At 48.1% G+C, this 17,271-nt stretch overlaps 4 non-coding genes across 4 annotated transcripts; 1 reads left to right on the top strand and 3 right to left on the bottom strand.

Annotated features, from left to right (window-relative positions):
- Positions 1 to 5,586: 5,586 nt before the first annotated feature.
- TRNAQ-CUG (transfer RNA glutamine (anticodon CUG)) lies at positions 5,587 to 5,658 on the bottom strand. Its single transcript has one exon. It is a non-coding gene; the product is annotated as a tRNA-Gln (tRNA).
- Positions 5,659 to 11,426: 5,768 nt separating this feature from the next.
- On the bottom strand, positions 11,427 to 11,498 carry TRNAQ-CUG (transfer RNA glutamine (anticodon CUG)). The gene has a single exon. It is a non-coding gene; the product is annotated as a tRNA-Gln (tRNA).
- A 1,282-nt stretch (positions 11,499 to 12,780) lies between these two features.
- Positions 12,781 to 12,852, top strand: TRNAQ-CUG (transfer RNA glutamine (anticodon CUG)). Its single transcript has one exon. It is a non-coding gene; the product is annotated as a tRNA-Gln (tRNA).
- A 2,911-nt stretch (positions 12,853 to 15,763) lies between these two features.
- TRNAQ-UUG (transfer RNA glutamine (anticodon UUG)) lies at positions 15,764 to 15,835 on the bottom strand. Its single transcript has one exon. It is a non-coding gene; the product is annotated as a tRNA-Gln (tRNA).
- Between the last annotated feature and the right edge of the window lie 1,436 nt (positions 15,836 to 17,271).

Raw genomic sequence — 17,271 nt, forward strand, 5'->3', positions numbered from 1 at the left:
CCTGGATCCAAGCTGTGACTACCTGGTAACCTGTGCTGCGCCTAAATGCACCAGAAGGGGGATGAGCACAGACGGTTAGGTCTCTAGTTTTGAAACTCAAACAGTAATGCACCTGCCACGCATAGCATACATAGCAAGAAATGCGTTTACCAATCTGAAACAGTGCGCATGTCCACTTCCCATTACTGGCAAGTTCCCGCGTTCTTGTGGATGCCATCTCATTTAGGGAATAAAAAACCTCTGCACCATAGCATTAGTAAAAAGGGAACTGATTTCATACCCAATCTGAGCTGCATTCAAAATAGGGCAAATAAGAATGAAACGAATACGCTTTCGTTGACTATTTCATGCATTGTCTACGCCACGAGCTGCCCCCTCTGGAGACCATTTGTCGGGCGCTTGAGACGCAATGGCGCGAAATTAATCAAAAGCCACAGTCGAAGCGCTACTGATTCCATTCACCGCGTTTCGCGGGCTGTCAGTATGGCCGTGCGGTCCAAGGCGCTGCGTTCGGTCGCAGATCGTTCACGGGGCGTAGGTTCGAATCCCGCATCTAACAGGCGTCTTTGACATCGAGTGCTTTCGCGGCTTTTCTCCCACATATCACTGCACATCACTGACATATCTAGTATCTAGTATGACAAACGGATGATTACGCGCCATTCCTCGGGTCTTTCCGACGTGACTACAATGACTGGGCCGGGCGGGCTGACCCCCAGCATGCCTTCAGGCCTCTTGAAGTCATCGCTATGCGTTGGTGGTCATAGTGAGATGGGCTTCGCCTTCACTTGTTCATTGTTGAAGCAAAAGCTTGACCGTGACATATGCCGAGTGGGGGCAAATTTTAGCGATTTTAGGGAAGCCCTTGCCTCACGCGCATGTAAGTTCCTAGCGGTTATGAATCCCGTGCAGACAAGCGCGCATTTCTCGCAATCCAAGAATCTGATTGTTCATCGACGAGGTTGAATGTATAAGATAACCCCCGGAACAGGTCCACCGAGATTTGGACTCGGGTCACAGGATTCAGAGTGCTGGGTGCTGACCGTTACACCACGGGATGGGGGGGGGAGGGGGGCGGCGTTTGCACATGTGATAGTAGGTAGTAAATGAGACCACAAATTTTCCGTGCTGCTACAAAAGCAACTTAAGGCATACATCAAATAAATGTCTTGATCATGCTGCGACTGTACGGCATCGCCAGTCCAGTGACAGGATACAACTGCATCCCACAACCTGGATCCAGATTGGTGCTATCTGGTAATCTACACCGCGTCTAAATGCACCATAGGTGCAATGGGTAGACGCGGCAACTCCTCCCAATTGAGAATGAAGAAAAGTGTTTAACGTTTTTGAAAAGTGCACATGTACCGTACACAGTTTTGGCAGGTTCCCGTGCTCCTTCGTGTACCATGCTATTTGGGACATGTACAACCTCCCCATGCTAGCGTTAATAGAGAGGAATCCAGTTTGGTCCACAATGCAAAATGCGCGGAGAATAAGGCAAATAAGGGCAAGGTCCATTATTTGATGTCAACCGTTAACCGTTACAACACGGGGCTGACGTATGGCGGTATGACAGCATGGAGCGAAACATCTCATTATCCACCATACTGATAATCAGATATGGTAGCCTACAACCCGGATCCAGGCTGATGCTACCTGGTTATCTGTGCCGCCCCCAAATACGGGGGAAGGGGTATGGGCGATCACTGCCAGCTTGAAAGTATGCATAGGTGCTTGATATTAAAGGAAGCCACCTCGAATAACATGACACAAGAACGCCTGGTTTTCGTAAAGTGATGAAATGTCCCTTTATTTTACCTCATTGAATACTGTAATGACCAATATTTCTCCAAACGAGTGTCCTAGATTTCCTGCAGTCTATATAAGTGCGTCATTTTGCCCCAATTTTCCACCCTTGGTGAGCTATGGGTCAGTGGGCCCCACTCGATCCTTCGCCGGACCGTACACAACTGCATGACAAATTCATTAACGTTTAGTCTCTGGCTTTGGATTGCAGAACGTCGGGAAGGGCGTCATGCCCGGTTGGCTTGGCTGGCAGATCCTTATTGAAGTCCCAGCATTCCAAGAAGATAACTGAGGCTATAACGCATGCATGACTGAAAGACAAACATCATCTAGTCCTTCACAGTACCCAGCACAGCACGGCCGTAGTGGCACCTGACGACGGCCGCAGTTTAATTCTCGTGATATCAACCTCAGGTGTGTGCATCTTTTTCGCGAAGAAGTGTTTCAAAATTTCGTACCCTTTATTATGCATGCATTTTGACAAATATGTGCATTACAAACATTGCAGAACACTCACGTTTGAAAAAAACAAGCCACATGAAGATATACCACTTCCATAGTGGTAGGCAGATGTTCCAGTGACATACCGCCGGAGCGTCTACTTCCAATGGAAATTTGGAGCTATTCAGAAGGATTTTGAGAAAACTAGCATTTCCAATCAAAGCGGACGCTCATAATCAAAAAAAGAAAAAAAAATGTGGCAAGCTCCCTTTAGGCGGTAGCGGTGCTCACAGCTCACGTTTTCATTTATCAACAAAGAAGTGAAGATGAAATCTGGATAGCCACCACCACCGATGCATCGCATTCGTGCCAGTAGATCTTCTGTCATGGAGTGTCTTTGTCTGCCCTCCCCAAGGATTGTTACCATACCCGGAGGGACTCGATGAACATCACGTAAACATCTGCCATGGCCCTCCATGTGGTGGATAAGTGGTAAACGGTATCGGAAAGAGCGTTGAAAGGACGGAACTTGGGCTAGAAGACGTCTGTCAGAAGTGGGATTCGTACCTACGCCCGGAAAACCGGACTGCGACCTGAACGCAGCGCCTTGGACCGCTCGGCCATCCTGACACCACTGACCTGTGCGGCTGAAAAATTGGCCTGGGTGTCGGCTAGAAAGAGGCTGCTTGCCTGTACGAACGGGCGCGAAAGTCAAGGCAAGTATTTAATAAAGACTCGCCTGAGTGAAGGGCATTACTCAGACCAAGAGGAGACAAGGCATATCGAACGAAATGCAATTCCTTAGCTGATGTCGATTTTCTCAGGTTCTAGTAAAAAGGCAAGAGTAAAATAAGCTCCCCGTTATGCATCAGTGGTACTGCGCTAACACTACCGAGCACAGTCCGTACACGTAAATGGCGCTTAGGTTTTAACAGGGCTTTATTTTCCCGAAGGTGGCACATTCCACTAATGTCCCATGAATCAGACTCAGGGTTCGACAAGAGCTTCACGTGCAAAAGGAAACTGGCTCGTTACCTACGACTGTAACCCCGGGTTTATGAAAGTCGGCGAAAAATCAAGTCAAAGTCACAGCCGACGCCGAAGCCAATTTTGCACCCGGAGCACTTGCTGATGTCAGGGCGGCCAAGCGCTCCGATGCGCTGCGTTCAGTTCGCGGTCCGGTTCTCCGGGCGTGGGTTCGAACCCCACTTCTCACAGACATTTTCAGCATCAAGTCATGTTGTTTCCTCTGCCCTTCATGATGTCACTTAGCGCTGATGTTGCACTGATGTTCATAGCACGCTGTTCATCGTATGCTGCCATGCACGTTCGTAATCCTTGTTAAGAAAGGCTGAAACGATACACGTCTCTAGGCCTCTTCACGATGTTCCTTCGCGTTTATGGTAATGGCAATCCGTTGTCCATCCACATTCAGTTGTTCCTGAAAAAGTCAACACGTTGCATCATGAACAGCGCTGTAGCTTGTCGTCACTAAATTCCGCTCACGATTTGACCGTGTGCTTTCGCATGCAACATGGTGCAGACCACGTTTTTCTTATAAGCGGGAAAGCGGGTCGAATGAGACCACCTAGTACAGCAAATACATAACCCATTCTGCCTTTTGAAATAGTTGACCAAACATACCGGACGCTCCACAAATTAGCGCTAGTCCCCTCTCCCAAACCGCACCACGTGGTTCACATCAGGCGTTTTAGTCAACCTCTGATACAAATGCAGCATGAAAAATTAATAATTAATAGTGTTAACACTGCCTCGTATTCTACCTGTTCATATACAGCAGCAGCAATGGCTCGTAACATGGCATCCTCTTGCCAGCTTTGAGAATTTGTCTTTGTTTTGTAATGTTGCTCCATCGCTGAGAAGATGGATTCTATAGCAAAGTTACTGTTCTTTCGAAACACTAGTTATCTGGTAATCTCGACCAACGTGTTTGCGATTTTGTGGCATGCTGAAACGCGCTAGAAATGTTTTTAAAGACCTGCTTTGAGTTGTTATGCCAGCAAGAAACACCTTCTAGGAACCTAACCGTAATACATCAGCGACTGTGTTCTGGTAATGGCAACTTAAAATATTTCTTTAAAACCCTAAAAGCAAATTGTGTTGACGGTAGTTCTTGTTTCATCCGCGAACAAGCATTCATTCTTGCACAATTGTTGATACCTGAAATTCCAGAAACGGGGTGTGCAGTTGCTACGTTTCTACTATTCAAATAAGCTGGATTTCAAGGTTCGTCCTATCGCGATTTCCTTTAATCCAATTTAAGCGCAATTTCTGCTGTCTACGTACTTCTAGCTCAGTTTTGAGATGCCGTTAAAAATGTCGTGTGTTTTGTCTTGAAAAACAACGATATGGATGGACATCAAGGCAATCTTCGTCGTTCCCTGAGGTCCCATCGTTCATCCGTTAGCAGAAGTAGACCTGCACCTTCGCATAGCTACAGCGCATCGTCGCGTTAACGTGACTGCGAATGAGTCCCACCTCCTTCGGCATCCTCGAGCCGGCACCGGGTGCTTCACGCAGCCCGAGGCGGGCCTCGCGCGGCTCCGTGTTGGCTCCGCTGTATTTGATACGGATAGAGACCTGCTCGCTGGTCTCGGAGTACTTTGCAACGCCATTGGTTAATGGAAGGTCGATGGGCATCTCACTTTTCACGGGTTGGAGAACTTCCCACTTCCTTTTTTAGCTTGCAGCTCGTCAAGGAACGTCCAGCATCGGAACTGTTTCGTTGACGACGGTGTACTTCCAAAGAGCAGAGCGACAACTTTGGCTCGTCACATGAACATCACCACGCTATGCGCGAACACTGATACGTCTTTAACCATGCTGTCATCAATCATCTGACATAGACTGACACGGTCAGGCAGGTGGAACATACACCGCCGATATCAAGCTTAGCAGCAGCAGGAACTCGTTCGGCGCCGCTCGGCCGGAAAATATGTCCTTTGTCCATAATTCTGAAACACCGCCAGATGATCCTGAATAACAACCCAAATCCAAAGAAGAGGACGATCTTAAAATCCAAAAGCAGCAACGCAGACCAAAAATTTTCTCGCACTTCTCACGACTTTACACTGTCGCAGAATGCGCCCCTCGCGACCCTCCAACTACGCCAGTGCCTGGCAAGATGCGCAGCACGACAAGCGCACATCTCTCGCAATCTGAGGACCGCGCATGACTTGCGCACTTAATTGAACACTACCCAAGTTGCGTAATTGTGTCCACCAAGTTTCGAGCCAGAGAAATATCGATTCCAGTAGCCTTATCTTAACCTTGATCTTGCCGCCGCGGTTCTGTTCATAAAGACGTGGATCCGACAGGTCCCGCCGAGATTTGAACTCGGATCGCAGGATTCAGAGTCCTGAGTGCTAACCGTTACACCACGGGGCCGGCATGCATGTGCGTGACACCATGCGGCGAATTATCCCATCACCTCCCGTGCTGATAATACAGATGATCCAGGGGAGAGTTGTATCAGCCATCATGCGTTGCATGGTCATATCGTGTTTGTTCACACCACCGTCATGGGCGGCGGTGTGAAAGTGGAACACCCCTTTAAACAAACCTCGTGACCATCTGTTTCCGTTGTGTAGAAGATTTCGGATAGCTTTTCGTGTAATCCAATTGTATATTTGCTGACGTAGGGATAGGAGATGTCATGATGAGGCATTTGCTGATGTTGCATATTAATAATTTTTAATGATTGAAAAAGGAACTCTGGCAATCATTTAAAAATCAACCACCTCCAAAAAGCTTGAGAAGCGGGTTTATCCGATTATCACTCCTTGCAGGCTCCACGCTCACGATGCTGGTAAGTTAAAGTGGCTCAAAGTTAGGAAAAACTGGTTTTTAGGCAAGATGAAATATAGGCGCATGAATGAATAACCTCACCGATAACATCGTACAATCGTTCATAAGAGGTAGCGAACACGTCTAAAACGTGCTAATGGTCGCATTTGGCCGTCGGCAGCCGAAGACGATGCCGAAGTACGCGGCCACGTTCCTTATGGCTGTTATCATCACGTACCACATCGTGTGAAAGCAGTCGATCCGAATTTTCCATTGAATGACGTCGCGACCAGGTCTAGTAATATGTTCTGGAAGGAATTAAGGTCTGTTTTCCGGCCAAGTCCCAATTTTTTGGATGATTATACTAGCACCGAGCATCAACCGCGTCACTAGTAGTTGAATATAGTCGTGGAGGGCTGTTTGCCATGCTTGTGCCAACGCTAATGACGCATTTGAATGATATCAATGGTATTGTCGATTGTAACTTAAAATGATAGTAGCAAGTACATCCCACGATGACATCGATGTAGGTGCATTGTAGTGTTGATACAACATGCCCCATGCACAGCCGATTCAACGTGTACCGCCCGACATGTTGGCAGAAAGGTCACCGCGAAATTCCTGGCAGGCAGACGCCGAATGTTTTGCGGCATGTGCGGCATATGCACTTCCCCACCATTCAGTATAGTATTCATATTACGCTGGTCACCCCGTGACATTCAAAACCAATTTACGCCGATCGCTAAGCGTTTTCAACGATTTCAAAAAGCTGGATTTGTCGTGCTCGTCTCAAGAAACGCGCACGTGTGCCGCCTCAAGTACAGAGGAATGCCGAGACCGCTGTTGTGTCAAAGGTGACTGACTTAAGGCTGTCACCAGCTGCATAGATTTGGAGTAAACCTTCCTGCTGCTGCTTGGTCTTGATACAGCTAGCTAAACTCTCCCCGGATTATCTGCATTATCAGCACAGGAGATGATGGGATAATTCGCTGCATGGTGTCACGCGAACGTATGCCGGCCCCGTGGTGTAACGGTTAGCACTCAGGACTCTGAATCCTGCGATCCGAGTTCAAATCTCGGCGGGACCTGCTACAGTGGCGCTTTTGTTATCAGTTCAGCATCTCTTTCTCACACCACGTTTCGGCAAAAAGCGGCATCCCATTTGGCCTGAAACACTTTTCTTGTATGTAAACAACCTCGTCATGCGAAATTATCTTGCCAAATCATCAGCGATGTGTTGAGTGAAAACAACTGCAGCGATGATCAATCATCTCCTTTATCCATAGTGAGGGTGAAGGTGGAGCCCATGTCATCATGGCCATCAATGCATGGTGATGACGCCAAGAGGCCTGGAGACATATTGGGGGTCAATCTGCCGTGTCCCAATATTGTAGTCACGCCCCGGAAAACCCTGTGAAAGGTGCGCAACCGTCTAGATGTTTTGCTAGGTAGGCTGAAGCATGTGACATGCGGTGCTATGTTGGAGACATGAAGAGGAGGACATTCTATATCGAAAACACCGTCAGACGTGGGATTCGAACCCACGCCCGGAGAACCAGACTGCGACCTGAACGCAGCGCCTTGGACCGCTCGGCCAACTTGACACTCCACACGGGTGAAAAATCATTCATGCTTCCGCTGGAGCTTTGGGTTAATCTGTCACCACTGGGTTCCAGCCGTCCGTATAAGGGATACCGTTCCAGGACGTGTACACAAGGGAAAACAATGCGAAAAGCAGTGGCATGGGAGAATGTCGCCCAAGAGGAACAAAATTGCGCCATAGTGGAGTCCTTCCAGTTCAAGAGGTCCTTTTCACCGCTGATGCAGGGGCAGATCCAGGGGATCAACCGAACGATGGCTTGCCAAGATGGCAACGGTGGGGCAAGAGTGACTCTTTCATTGGCTGCAATGTTCAACATTTGAAAACATTGAAGCCAGAATCAGATGTGAGGAAATAACCCCACTGCACTCCAGACTGGGCACCAAATTACATCCTTCTGTAATAGCACTAGAGTGAAGAATATTTGTATACCCCAAACAAGATGAAAAACAGGAGCACGGGAGCCTGCAAGAAGTAGAAAGCGAACATGCACTCCGTTTTGACATTGTCGAACACATTTTTTTCCGCGGTGCTTAACAGGGTGTCAGGTATCGGTAAGTGGCCCCGAGTCCGTCGCGGGCTTCGTTTGAGGAGACCCGAAGAGGGGCCAAAGGGACCCTCGGGACCGAAGATCAAGGCCTCGATTGGTAGGTTGAAGGGACCGAAGGCCCCGAAGGGCTGGCCGTAGGTCACAATAAGGACAGCCCCTGCCCACAGGGCTGTGACTTCAATTGTCGGAGAACCTCTTGCACCGAGCAATTGAGGACCTCTGAGACAATGCGGGCCTCTATTTCGGTGACAAACCAGCAGCACCGAACAGTCAGCTTCGTGTCAACAGTCAACAGTCAGCTTCGTGTCGGTCTGAGCCCTATGGCCTCACTTTCCAAGTACGAGCAAGGCCCAGCCCGCGATTTGCTTTGGTCTGGGTCCCTGAAACAATGAGGATGTCGGTCAGGGACCCGCATTGCCTAACAGGAGGGTTCTGTGGCGGCAAGTGGCCCGAGACACCAGGAGCCGTTTTGAGGGGCTCTGAAGAAAGGCCCGAAAAGATCATTGTGGCTAAAGATCATACGCCCAATTGGAATACTCAAGGGTCCGAACAGCTGGCTGAAGCTCATATTATTGGCCCGGCCTGTGGAGCTGTGATTTGGCAGGCAATTTGAATTCATTTCTGCTATTGTTCGATACAGGTATGTTGCCGAAATAGCAACCCAACCATATCTCCATTCTCCTGGCTTTCTCCGAGGAATACGGCTAATACTGCTGTATTTTCTACGAAGATCAATTTATCACTTGGTACCCGGCGTAGTGTGTTTATAAATAGCAAAACCGTTAATTTTATCAGCCTTACAACAGAGGATGAGTTTCGCCCATGTCTAAAATTACAGAAGTCCTCTTCATTGTTTCTTGTTATGAAGCAAACACTTGTGCCCCCAAAATCGGCACCGACTTTCCAACTGTAAATTATTCGAGACATTTGGTCTTTTCTCTGCGCCTGGTTCGGGTTTTTGTTGGCTAATTGGAACAAGTCATTGTTAGACTAACTCTTCTATAAGCTTATGAATTGTTTGCATGGGGAGGTTGTTACGTTCAAGGTACGCCCTGAGCATAGTTTGTTGCGCATGCCTCCATCCCACCACACAAGTTGTGCCCATTAATTCAATGAATAATTATAAATTTGTATTTTTCGCGAGATAGGACTACAGAGGCGCGCAATGCTTTCACGCGGTCGGCCTGAGTCGACCCTTGTCGGCTATCTGCCAGCTGACCTTTTCATATCAGTCGAATAACTCTGCGTATGTTTAAGAACTCGCGTCCGATGCTGCTGCATTATGAGTGCAGCATTTTTCTCCCAGAACGCATGCTGCAAAAGGTGGCAACTCGTTTGGCCTACAGCTTCGCTCGTATGTAGACTATATATCTCCCTGTGGATGCGAAAGCATTTTGCCAAATCATGAGTCATTTTTAGGGAAAGCAGACTATAGCAGTTATCTTCGTCTAGCTTTACGCTTCATGAGCAAACAAGTGCAGCTGGAGCTCAGATGACCACCATCGTCCATGCATGGCAATGGCGCTCACAGGCCTGAAAACATGTTTGGTCTCACCTTTCTCGGCCAACGAATGCAGGCATATCCGGAGGGACCCTCTGAATGGCGAGTTACCCTCTGCGTGTCTGGTTACGCATGCTGAAAGCAATGTTCAGCAGTGTTATGTGGGAGGAATGGCAACAAAACATTCGTCATCGAAAAAACGTTTTCACAAGCGGGGCTCGAACACACACCCTGGATACCAAATTTTGACCTCAAAGCTGCGTACCGCACAGACCGTTTCCGGGTATTCGGCCACCGAGCGGGCTGCCAGGTCTGCTCCTGTTATAGATCTTCATCCTGGTTATAGAATCCCTTTGCTTCCAGTCCCTCGCCTGGTGATTTGACATGATCCAGCCGACTGCTTATGTTATGCCCAACAGCCAGACAGGGCTTTTCGATATTGATTGCTCTCGTTTTGTTTTCTAACACATAGCCCCACATCTTGCTGACTTTGAGATATCTAGTAAGATGTAAAGATGATTGCGCGCTATTTCTCCAACTTCTGAACAGAATTAACATAAGACCGTGGGAATTGTACAATAAGGAACGTTTTCGAGGCGTTGAAAGATGTACGCATCCCGTTTCTACTGCACACAAACTCCCACGGGTGTCATATCACTAGACAAATGGATGTCTAGGTCATGTTGAATATGCGTACATGAATGAATGATTATTTGTACCCGTTTCGTGGAATGGTTACAAAAGAACAGCCGAGCACAACTAACCTGTCAATTAATACGTATTTGTTCTCGTGGATTTTCCACGACGATGCTGAGATCCGCGGCCGCATTCGTTACTGCTTTATCATCATAATCGCGTAGAACATCGCATAAAACGATGGCAAGAACCAACCAATGCCCGACCGAATTTGAAATCGAAGGATTCCAGGGGCTATATCTAGCACCGGATCTTGGCAACAGCTAGAGTCTGGTTGTGGAGTAAGGTTCCTAATTCAGAACTGATTGCACAAATACCGAGCAAAAATTGTGTTTTAGTCGTTTTCTACCGTCCTGGAAAGTTGTTTGTCATCTGTGGTCCCCGCCAGACATGTCCTTTAGTGATATCACTAACGTTGTCTATTGGAACGGCATGGTAACAAAGCATCCAAAGCAGCCTCCATAAGCCCAGACCAATTTTTGGCCCGCGCCATTCGGTCTGTGAAGATGGCCGAACGGTCCTAGGCGCTGCGGTTCATTGTCGCAGTCCGGTCCTCCGGGCGTGGGTTCGAATCCCACTTTCCGACAGGGCTTTTTCGATGTTGCCTGTCTTTGTTGTCTCTTCTTGCAGATAGCACAGCTAAGCTTCGACTTCAGCATGTCTAGTACAACATAAAGATGATTGCGTGCCATTTCTTGGGCTTCCCCGGGGCGTGACTATAATGTGTTGATTTAGGCTGGGTGATCTCCAAGCCACTTGGCGCATCGCTATGCACTGATGGTGATACCTGATGATATCTCATGGTGATATCTAATACAGATGATGACGCACCACTCCTTGAGTTTCCAGGCATGCAGCCACAATGGTTGTGCCGGGCGGGCTGACTCTCAACATGTCTACAGGCCTCTTGGCGTCATCGCTCTTCATTGATGGCCATGATAACGTGGACTCCGTCTTCACTTGCTCACATCCCAGTCTAGGGCTCATCTACGTTGTTGAATGCACAAAACAACATCTGAGACAGGTCCCGCCGAGATTTGAACTCGGATCGCAGGATTCAGAGTCCTGAGTGCTAACCGTTACACCACGGGGCCGTGGTGTAATTATGTAATTGTGTAATTGTATAATTGTGTAATTTCTACTAATGCTACTTTGAAGAGGTTTTATATTCTCTAACTAGCATTACACCCACAGGAGCACGGAACCTGCGAAAAGTAGGAAGTGGATTTGCACACTTTTCAGATTCAGATTGGCTACCACATTTCCTGGCATGCAGCGTATCAATTATAAAGTCATTTGAGTTCTCAACTTGGAGAAGTGCCTGTCTCCGCCTACCCTCATTCTAATGCATTTGGATGTTGCACAGGCTACCACGTAGCATCAACCTGGATCCGGGTTGTGGGATTCATTTGTATCCAATGACTTGCCTGGTGACTGTCGCATACGCAACATGATCAAGACATTCGGTAACAGTTCAGGTCCAATCGAGAACGTTAGTGATGTCATTAATGAGCGTTTCTTGGCTGGGCCCGCAAATGATAAACAGCCTTTCATGATGGTGACAAATGATTAACAGCGCCATTTTTGCCCCCTTACATGTGCAATCGGTCCTAAATTTGGACCTAACTCCACAATTGCACGCTGGCTGCTGCCGAGATCCGGTGCTAGATGACTGTGACATTATTCAATTTCGAATTCGGATGGAAATTGGTTGGTGGTTGCCCTGGTTTTAATCCTTATTTTTTGCCTGTTTTTACTTAAGCACTTATTGGCCCAGTGGCGTTACAGGAAGTGCTGATCACTCTGACTACAAAGAGTGCTTTTCCTTCTTGTTTATCCCTTTTTCCATGCAGTTCGGTCTGGGCACGAAAATAGCCATCTATCTACTAATGCTACCGTGGAGAGGTTATATGTTTCCCTGACTCACCTAGCACCCACAGGAGAGCGGAAACCTGCGAGAAGTGGGAAGTGATATTGCACTTTTTCAGGTCGGCTGCCACATTTTCTTGTCATGCAGCGTAGCCGGTATAATGTTATTTGATTTGTGAAGCTGGAGAATTGACCGCCTCCGCTCATCCTCCTTCTCATGCATTTGGAAAGAATACAGTTTACGAGGTATTCTCAATCTGGATCCAGGTTGCCAGATTTATTTCTATCCAGTCAATTATTTAGTGATGTCGCACAGACACAACATAATCAAGCCGCTTTTTTCGTGTTCGTATTATGCCTAAATGCTATCGTGTTGTACTGTTAATTCGTGTTATACCTGAAGGATCTCGACGGAGGAAAGTCTTGGCAGCCGAAAGATGTACGTTGGATTATCAGCACGGTGGATGATAGGATAGCTCGCTGCATGATGTTAAATATCCAAACGTCGGCCCCGTGGTGTAACGGTTAGCACTCAGGACTCTGAATCCTGGGTTCCGAGTTCAAATCTCGGCGGGACCTGTCTCGGACGTAGTTTTGTGGCATTCAACAACTTGACGACCCCAAGACGGGAATACAGTTGCACCGATACGTCATATGTTGAGAGCAAACTGTAGTGATAGTCATGACCGATGCTTTGGTTATCAATGAATAATTGAAGGTGGGGCCCATTTTGTCATGGCCATCAATGCAAGACAATGACCCCAAGAGTTCTGACACAGGTTTAGGGGCAAGCCCTCCCGGCACAATCATTGTAGTTTCTTTCGGTAGACCCGAGGAATAGCACGCAACACCTGTATGCCTTACCAGACATGCTGAAGCCGTTGATGTTCTGTGCTATGTGGGGGAGAGATCATAGGCGTTAGCCATATATGAAAATCCATGTCAGAAGTGCGATTCGAACCCACGCCCGGAGAAACGGACTGCGACCTGAACGCAGCGCCTTGGACCGCTCGGCTCATCCTGACACCCCATCATCCAACGCGGCGGAAAATTAAACCCGCGCATCGGTGGTGGTTCCGTTGGATGATTTGCTACAATTCGGTTCCAATCGACAACGTTAGTGATACCATAATGGACATTTCTGGCGAGGACGGCAAATGACAAACAGGCTTTGATGACGTTGAAAAACGACTAATAACATGATGCTTGCTCCCTGAGTGTGCAGCCGGTCATAAATTTAATCCTCACTCCACGATCGCACCCTGGCTGCCGCCAAGATTCGATGTTAGGTAGCTGTCACATAATCAATTTCAAGTTTGGGGTGGGAATCGGTTGGTTGTTTGTCCTGGTTTCACGTGATGTTCTACGTGATGATGATGATGATGATAAAACAGTACGAATGTGACGGCAGATTTAACATCGTTGTCAAGCACCCGCCTGCCAAACACCTATCCACGTGGCAGGTTTTGATAGTGCTGGCTATGTTTTTAGAACCATTGTTACGAAGCGCTTGCAAGTAATCCTCTATTCATCCTCGTATATTTTACACGACCCAGGTGTTCATCCTACTGGCCACGTGGTGTAAAGGTTAGCATTCAGGAAGCTGACAGCAAAGGGGTTGCGTTTCGTCCTTGGGGGAACTGGAGTCTCTATGCCAACCCGCGACTGGGAAAGAAGTTCTGAAAACTTTCTTCAATCTAAAGCTAGAGCCGAAGAAGAAAGATTGGTGAGGTGTCAAGGTGGCCGAGCGGTCAACGGCGATCTCAGGTCGCAGTCCGGCAATCCGGAGGTGGGTTCGAGTCCCGCTTTCTGACAGGGGTTTGTTTGATATTAAATGCTCCTTTTTCACTCCTACATGGTACCGCATATCACATACTTAAGCGTGTCTAGTATGGCATACAGATAATTGCGCGCCATTCCTCGGGGTTTCCGGTCGTGGCTACAATGGCTTGGTACGTGCGTGCTAGCCTCCAGCGCGTCCCTGGGCCTCTTGGCGTTATCGCTATGCATGGGTAACGATGATAAAATGGGCTCCACCTTCATTGTTTCTTTACGAAGTAAAACCTAGAGCGTCGCAAGCTATAAAATGTTCCATCACTCAGCACATGACTCCCATGCGGATGTGATTATCCGGTAGTTATGACTCCCCTGCGGATAAACGCGCACCTCTCGTAATCCGAGAGCCATACAGGACTCGCGCTGAATTCAGCAGTGCCCGCCTCAGCGCAGTTGTATTCCGCACATAGCGTGCCACGTGCACATCATGCGCCCCGGGAGTGTTGTCTCCGGTAGCCTTGGGCTCATCGACTCGGTTAAATGTACAAAATGGCGTCCGCAAATTAGTCAGCGAATTCGCCCATGAGGTTCTCTTGCTGATTATCCAGGCATGCAACGCCTTTGGGTCGCCAGATGCCTGTTCTGTCACAGGCTGTTGGGCATAACTCAAATAGATGTCTTGATCGCCATGTGGCTGTGCGGCATCACCAGGGAAATGTTTGTATCCAGATGGATCCCACTACCTGGATCCAGATTGAGACTATCTGGTAAACTGCGCTGCGTCCAAACGCACGCGAAGTGCGATGACGGCCACTTCTCTCAACTGAGAGGTCAAATGACAGCATGTCCTCAACGTCGCATTGCAAGAATATGAAACAAAAGCGTTCAGAGAAACTGAAAAGTCTGCGCGCCCCGTACACAGTGTTGGCATGATCCCGCGCTGCTCCGTGTGTCATGCTCTTCCGGACATATAAAACGTCCCCACGCTAGTGTTATTAGAGAGGGGCCCAACGTGGTGCGTAGTCGAAATTCCGTGGAAGATGGGATAAACAAGGGCGAAATGTATCCGGCCTACTAGACGTTACTCAGAAATCCTTTTTGATTCGTGATCATGTATCCACCTGGGCACAAATCAATGTAGTTGACGCGCCTTTAAAACTCAATAACTAACGATCATGTACCCAATAATGCGTTGTTTTGCGCGTGGAGATTTGGCCCAAGGTGACATAGGTAATGCAATGCTGAAAACACAAATGATAAATGGTGAATAACTATGAAACAAAAACGTCAGCGTATAAGAAATGCAAGCTTCATAGTCCAGGCTATATGACTATCGGGACTATAGGTAGGTATACGCTATGCATATACCAAGGTCGTGGAAAATGCTGTCACTAAAATGAGTGGTTTCTGGCACGGTGTCATGGATTCATCTGGAAAGGTGGTGGTGGTCGTTGGGACTTTGCGACGTGTCCGACTGCTGAGGCTGTAATGCGTCGCCTGGACTAACGGCCACAGCAGTTGTTGACAGTTTAAGAACTAAAAAGCTACTAAGCGGCGTCCCTGGGACTAACGGCCACAGCAATTTTTGGCAGCTTAAGAACTATAAAGCTCCTACGACTTAACAAACACCTTCAGGTGGCGTGCCACGAAAGTGTTGATTCCCACAGTGCTGCAGTCATCGCTGCGGCCGAATGCTCAAGAGCGCAGATATGACAGGTCCCGCCGAGATTTGAACTCGGATTGCAGGATTCAAAGTCCTGAGTGCTAACCGTTACACCACGGGACCGTCGCTTAGTGGCGTGACAGCAGACAGCGAAGGGTAATTTTCCCTTCTTTTAAGTCAAGAAATGCCCTTATACTATTTTCCATTGGTTGCGTTGGTTAAATTTTCTTCCAACACAATACTTTGCTGTTGTTGTTGTATAGTTGCCATCTTTCTCTCTTTTCTCCCGGTTTTTCGACGAGGAATAAGACGAACACCTGCATCACATCAATTCTTTTCAAAGCGTTGAAAGATGTACATATTCCGTCCCTACTACTCGTAAATTCCCAGGGGTGTCATATCACTGGGCAAATGGATACCTGGGTCTTGTGAATTTTCGTGCATGAATGAATAATTACTTACACCCGTTTCGTGGAATGATTACAAAGGCATATGTAGCACGACTAAACCTGTCATGGCCGGTGGATGCTTGATGACGATGCTGAGATCCGTGGCCACATTCGTACTGACTTATCATCATCATCATGTAGAACATCTCGTGAAACCGGAACAAAAACCAACCAACACCCAACCGAATTTGAAGTCGAAGCATGCCACGACTATATCTAGCACCGGGTCTTGGCAGCAGCTAGGGTCCGGCTGTGGGGTGAGGCACAAATTTAGGACCGATTGCACATGTCAGGGGAAAAAATCATGCTATTAGTCGTCTTTTCAACGTCATGGAAGGCTGTTTGTCATTTGTTGTCCTCGCCAGAAACGTACATAAATGATATCACTAACGTCGTGGATTGGAACCGAGTTGTAACAAACCATCCAACGGAACCACCGACGGCCAGGCCAATTTTGGCCCGCAGCGTCAGCATGTGCAGGATGGCCGAGCGGTCCAAGGCGCTGCGTTCAGGTCGCAGTCCGGTTCTCCGGGCGTGGGGTCGAATACCACTTCTGACACGGCTTTTCGATATCGCTTGCTCTTGTTACCTCTTCTCCCACGTACAGCTGGGGCAGATGGCGTCTCTTACCACATACACGACGTTTCAGATGATCGCATGCCATTCGTCAGGTTTTCCCGGCCGTGACTACAATGGTCGGTTTGGGTGGGCAAACCTCCAGCATGTCTCCAAGCCTCGTGACGTCATCGCTGTGCATTGATGGTATACCTGATAATATCTTAAAATGATATCTAATACAGATAATAACGCGTCACTCCTTGAGTTTCCACGCATGTGACCTCAATGGTTGGCCCGGGCGGGCTTACCCGCAACATGCCCTTAGGCCTCTTTCCCGTCATCGCTATGCGTTAATAGCCATGCCATGGTAACGTGAGCTCCACCTTCACTTGTCTAGTGACATACCAAAGCCATGGCCATGACCACTGCTACGGCTCGCTCTCAATCAGCATATGACTCATTTGTGCAACTGTGCTCTCGTCTGGGGTCATCGACGCTGTTGAACGCAAACCACGTCCGAGACAGGTCCGCCGAGATTTGAACTCGGATCGC

This window comes from Pollicipes pollicipes, unplaced genomic scaffold, assembly GCF_011947565.3.
Source record: "Pollicipes pollicipes isolate AB1234 unplaced genomic scaffold, Ppol_2.1 Scaffold_2555;HRSCAF=2994_pilon_pilon_pilon, whole genome shotgun sequence".
NCBI classification, from domain to species: Eukaryota; Metazoa; Arthropoda; class Thecostraca; order Pollicipedomorpha; family Pollicipedidae; genus Pollicipes; species Pollicipes pollicipes.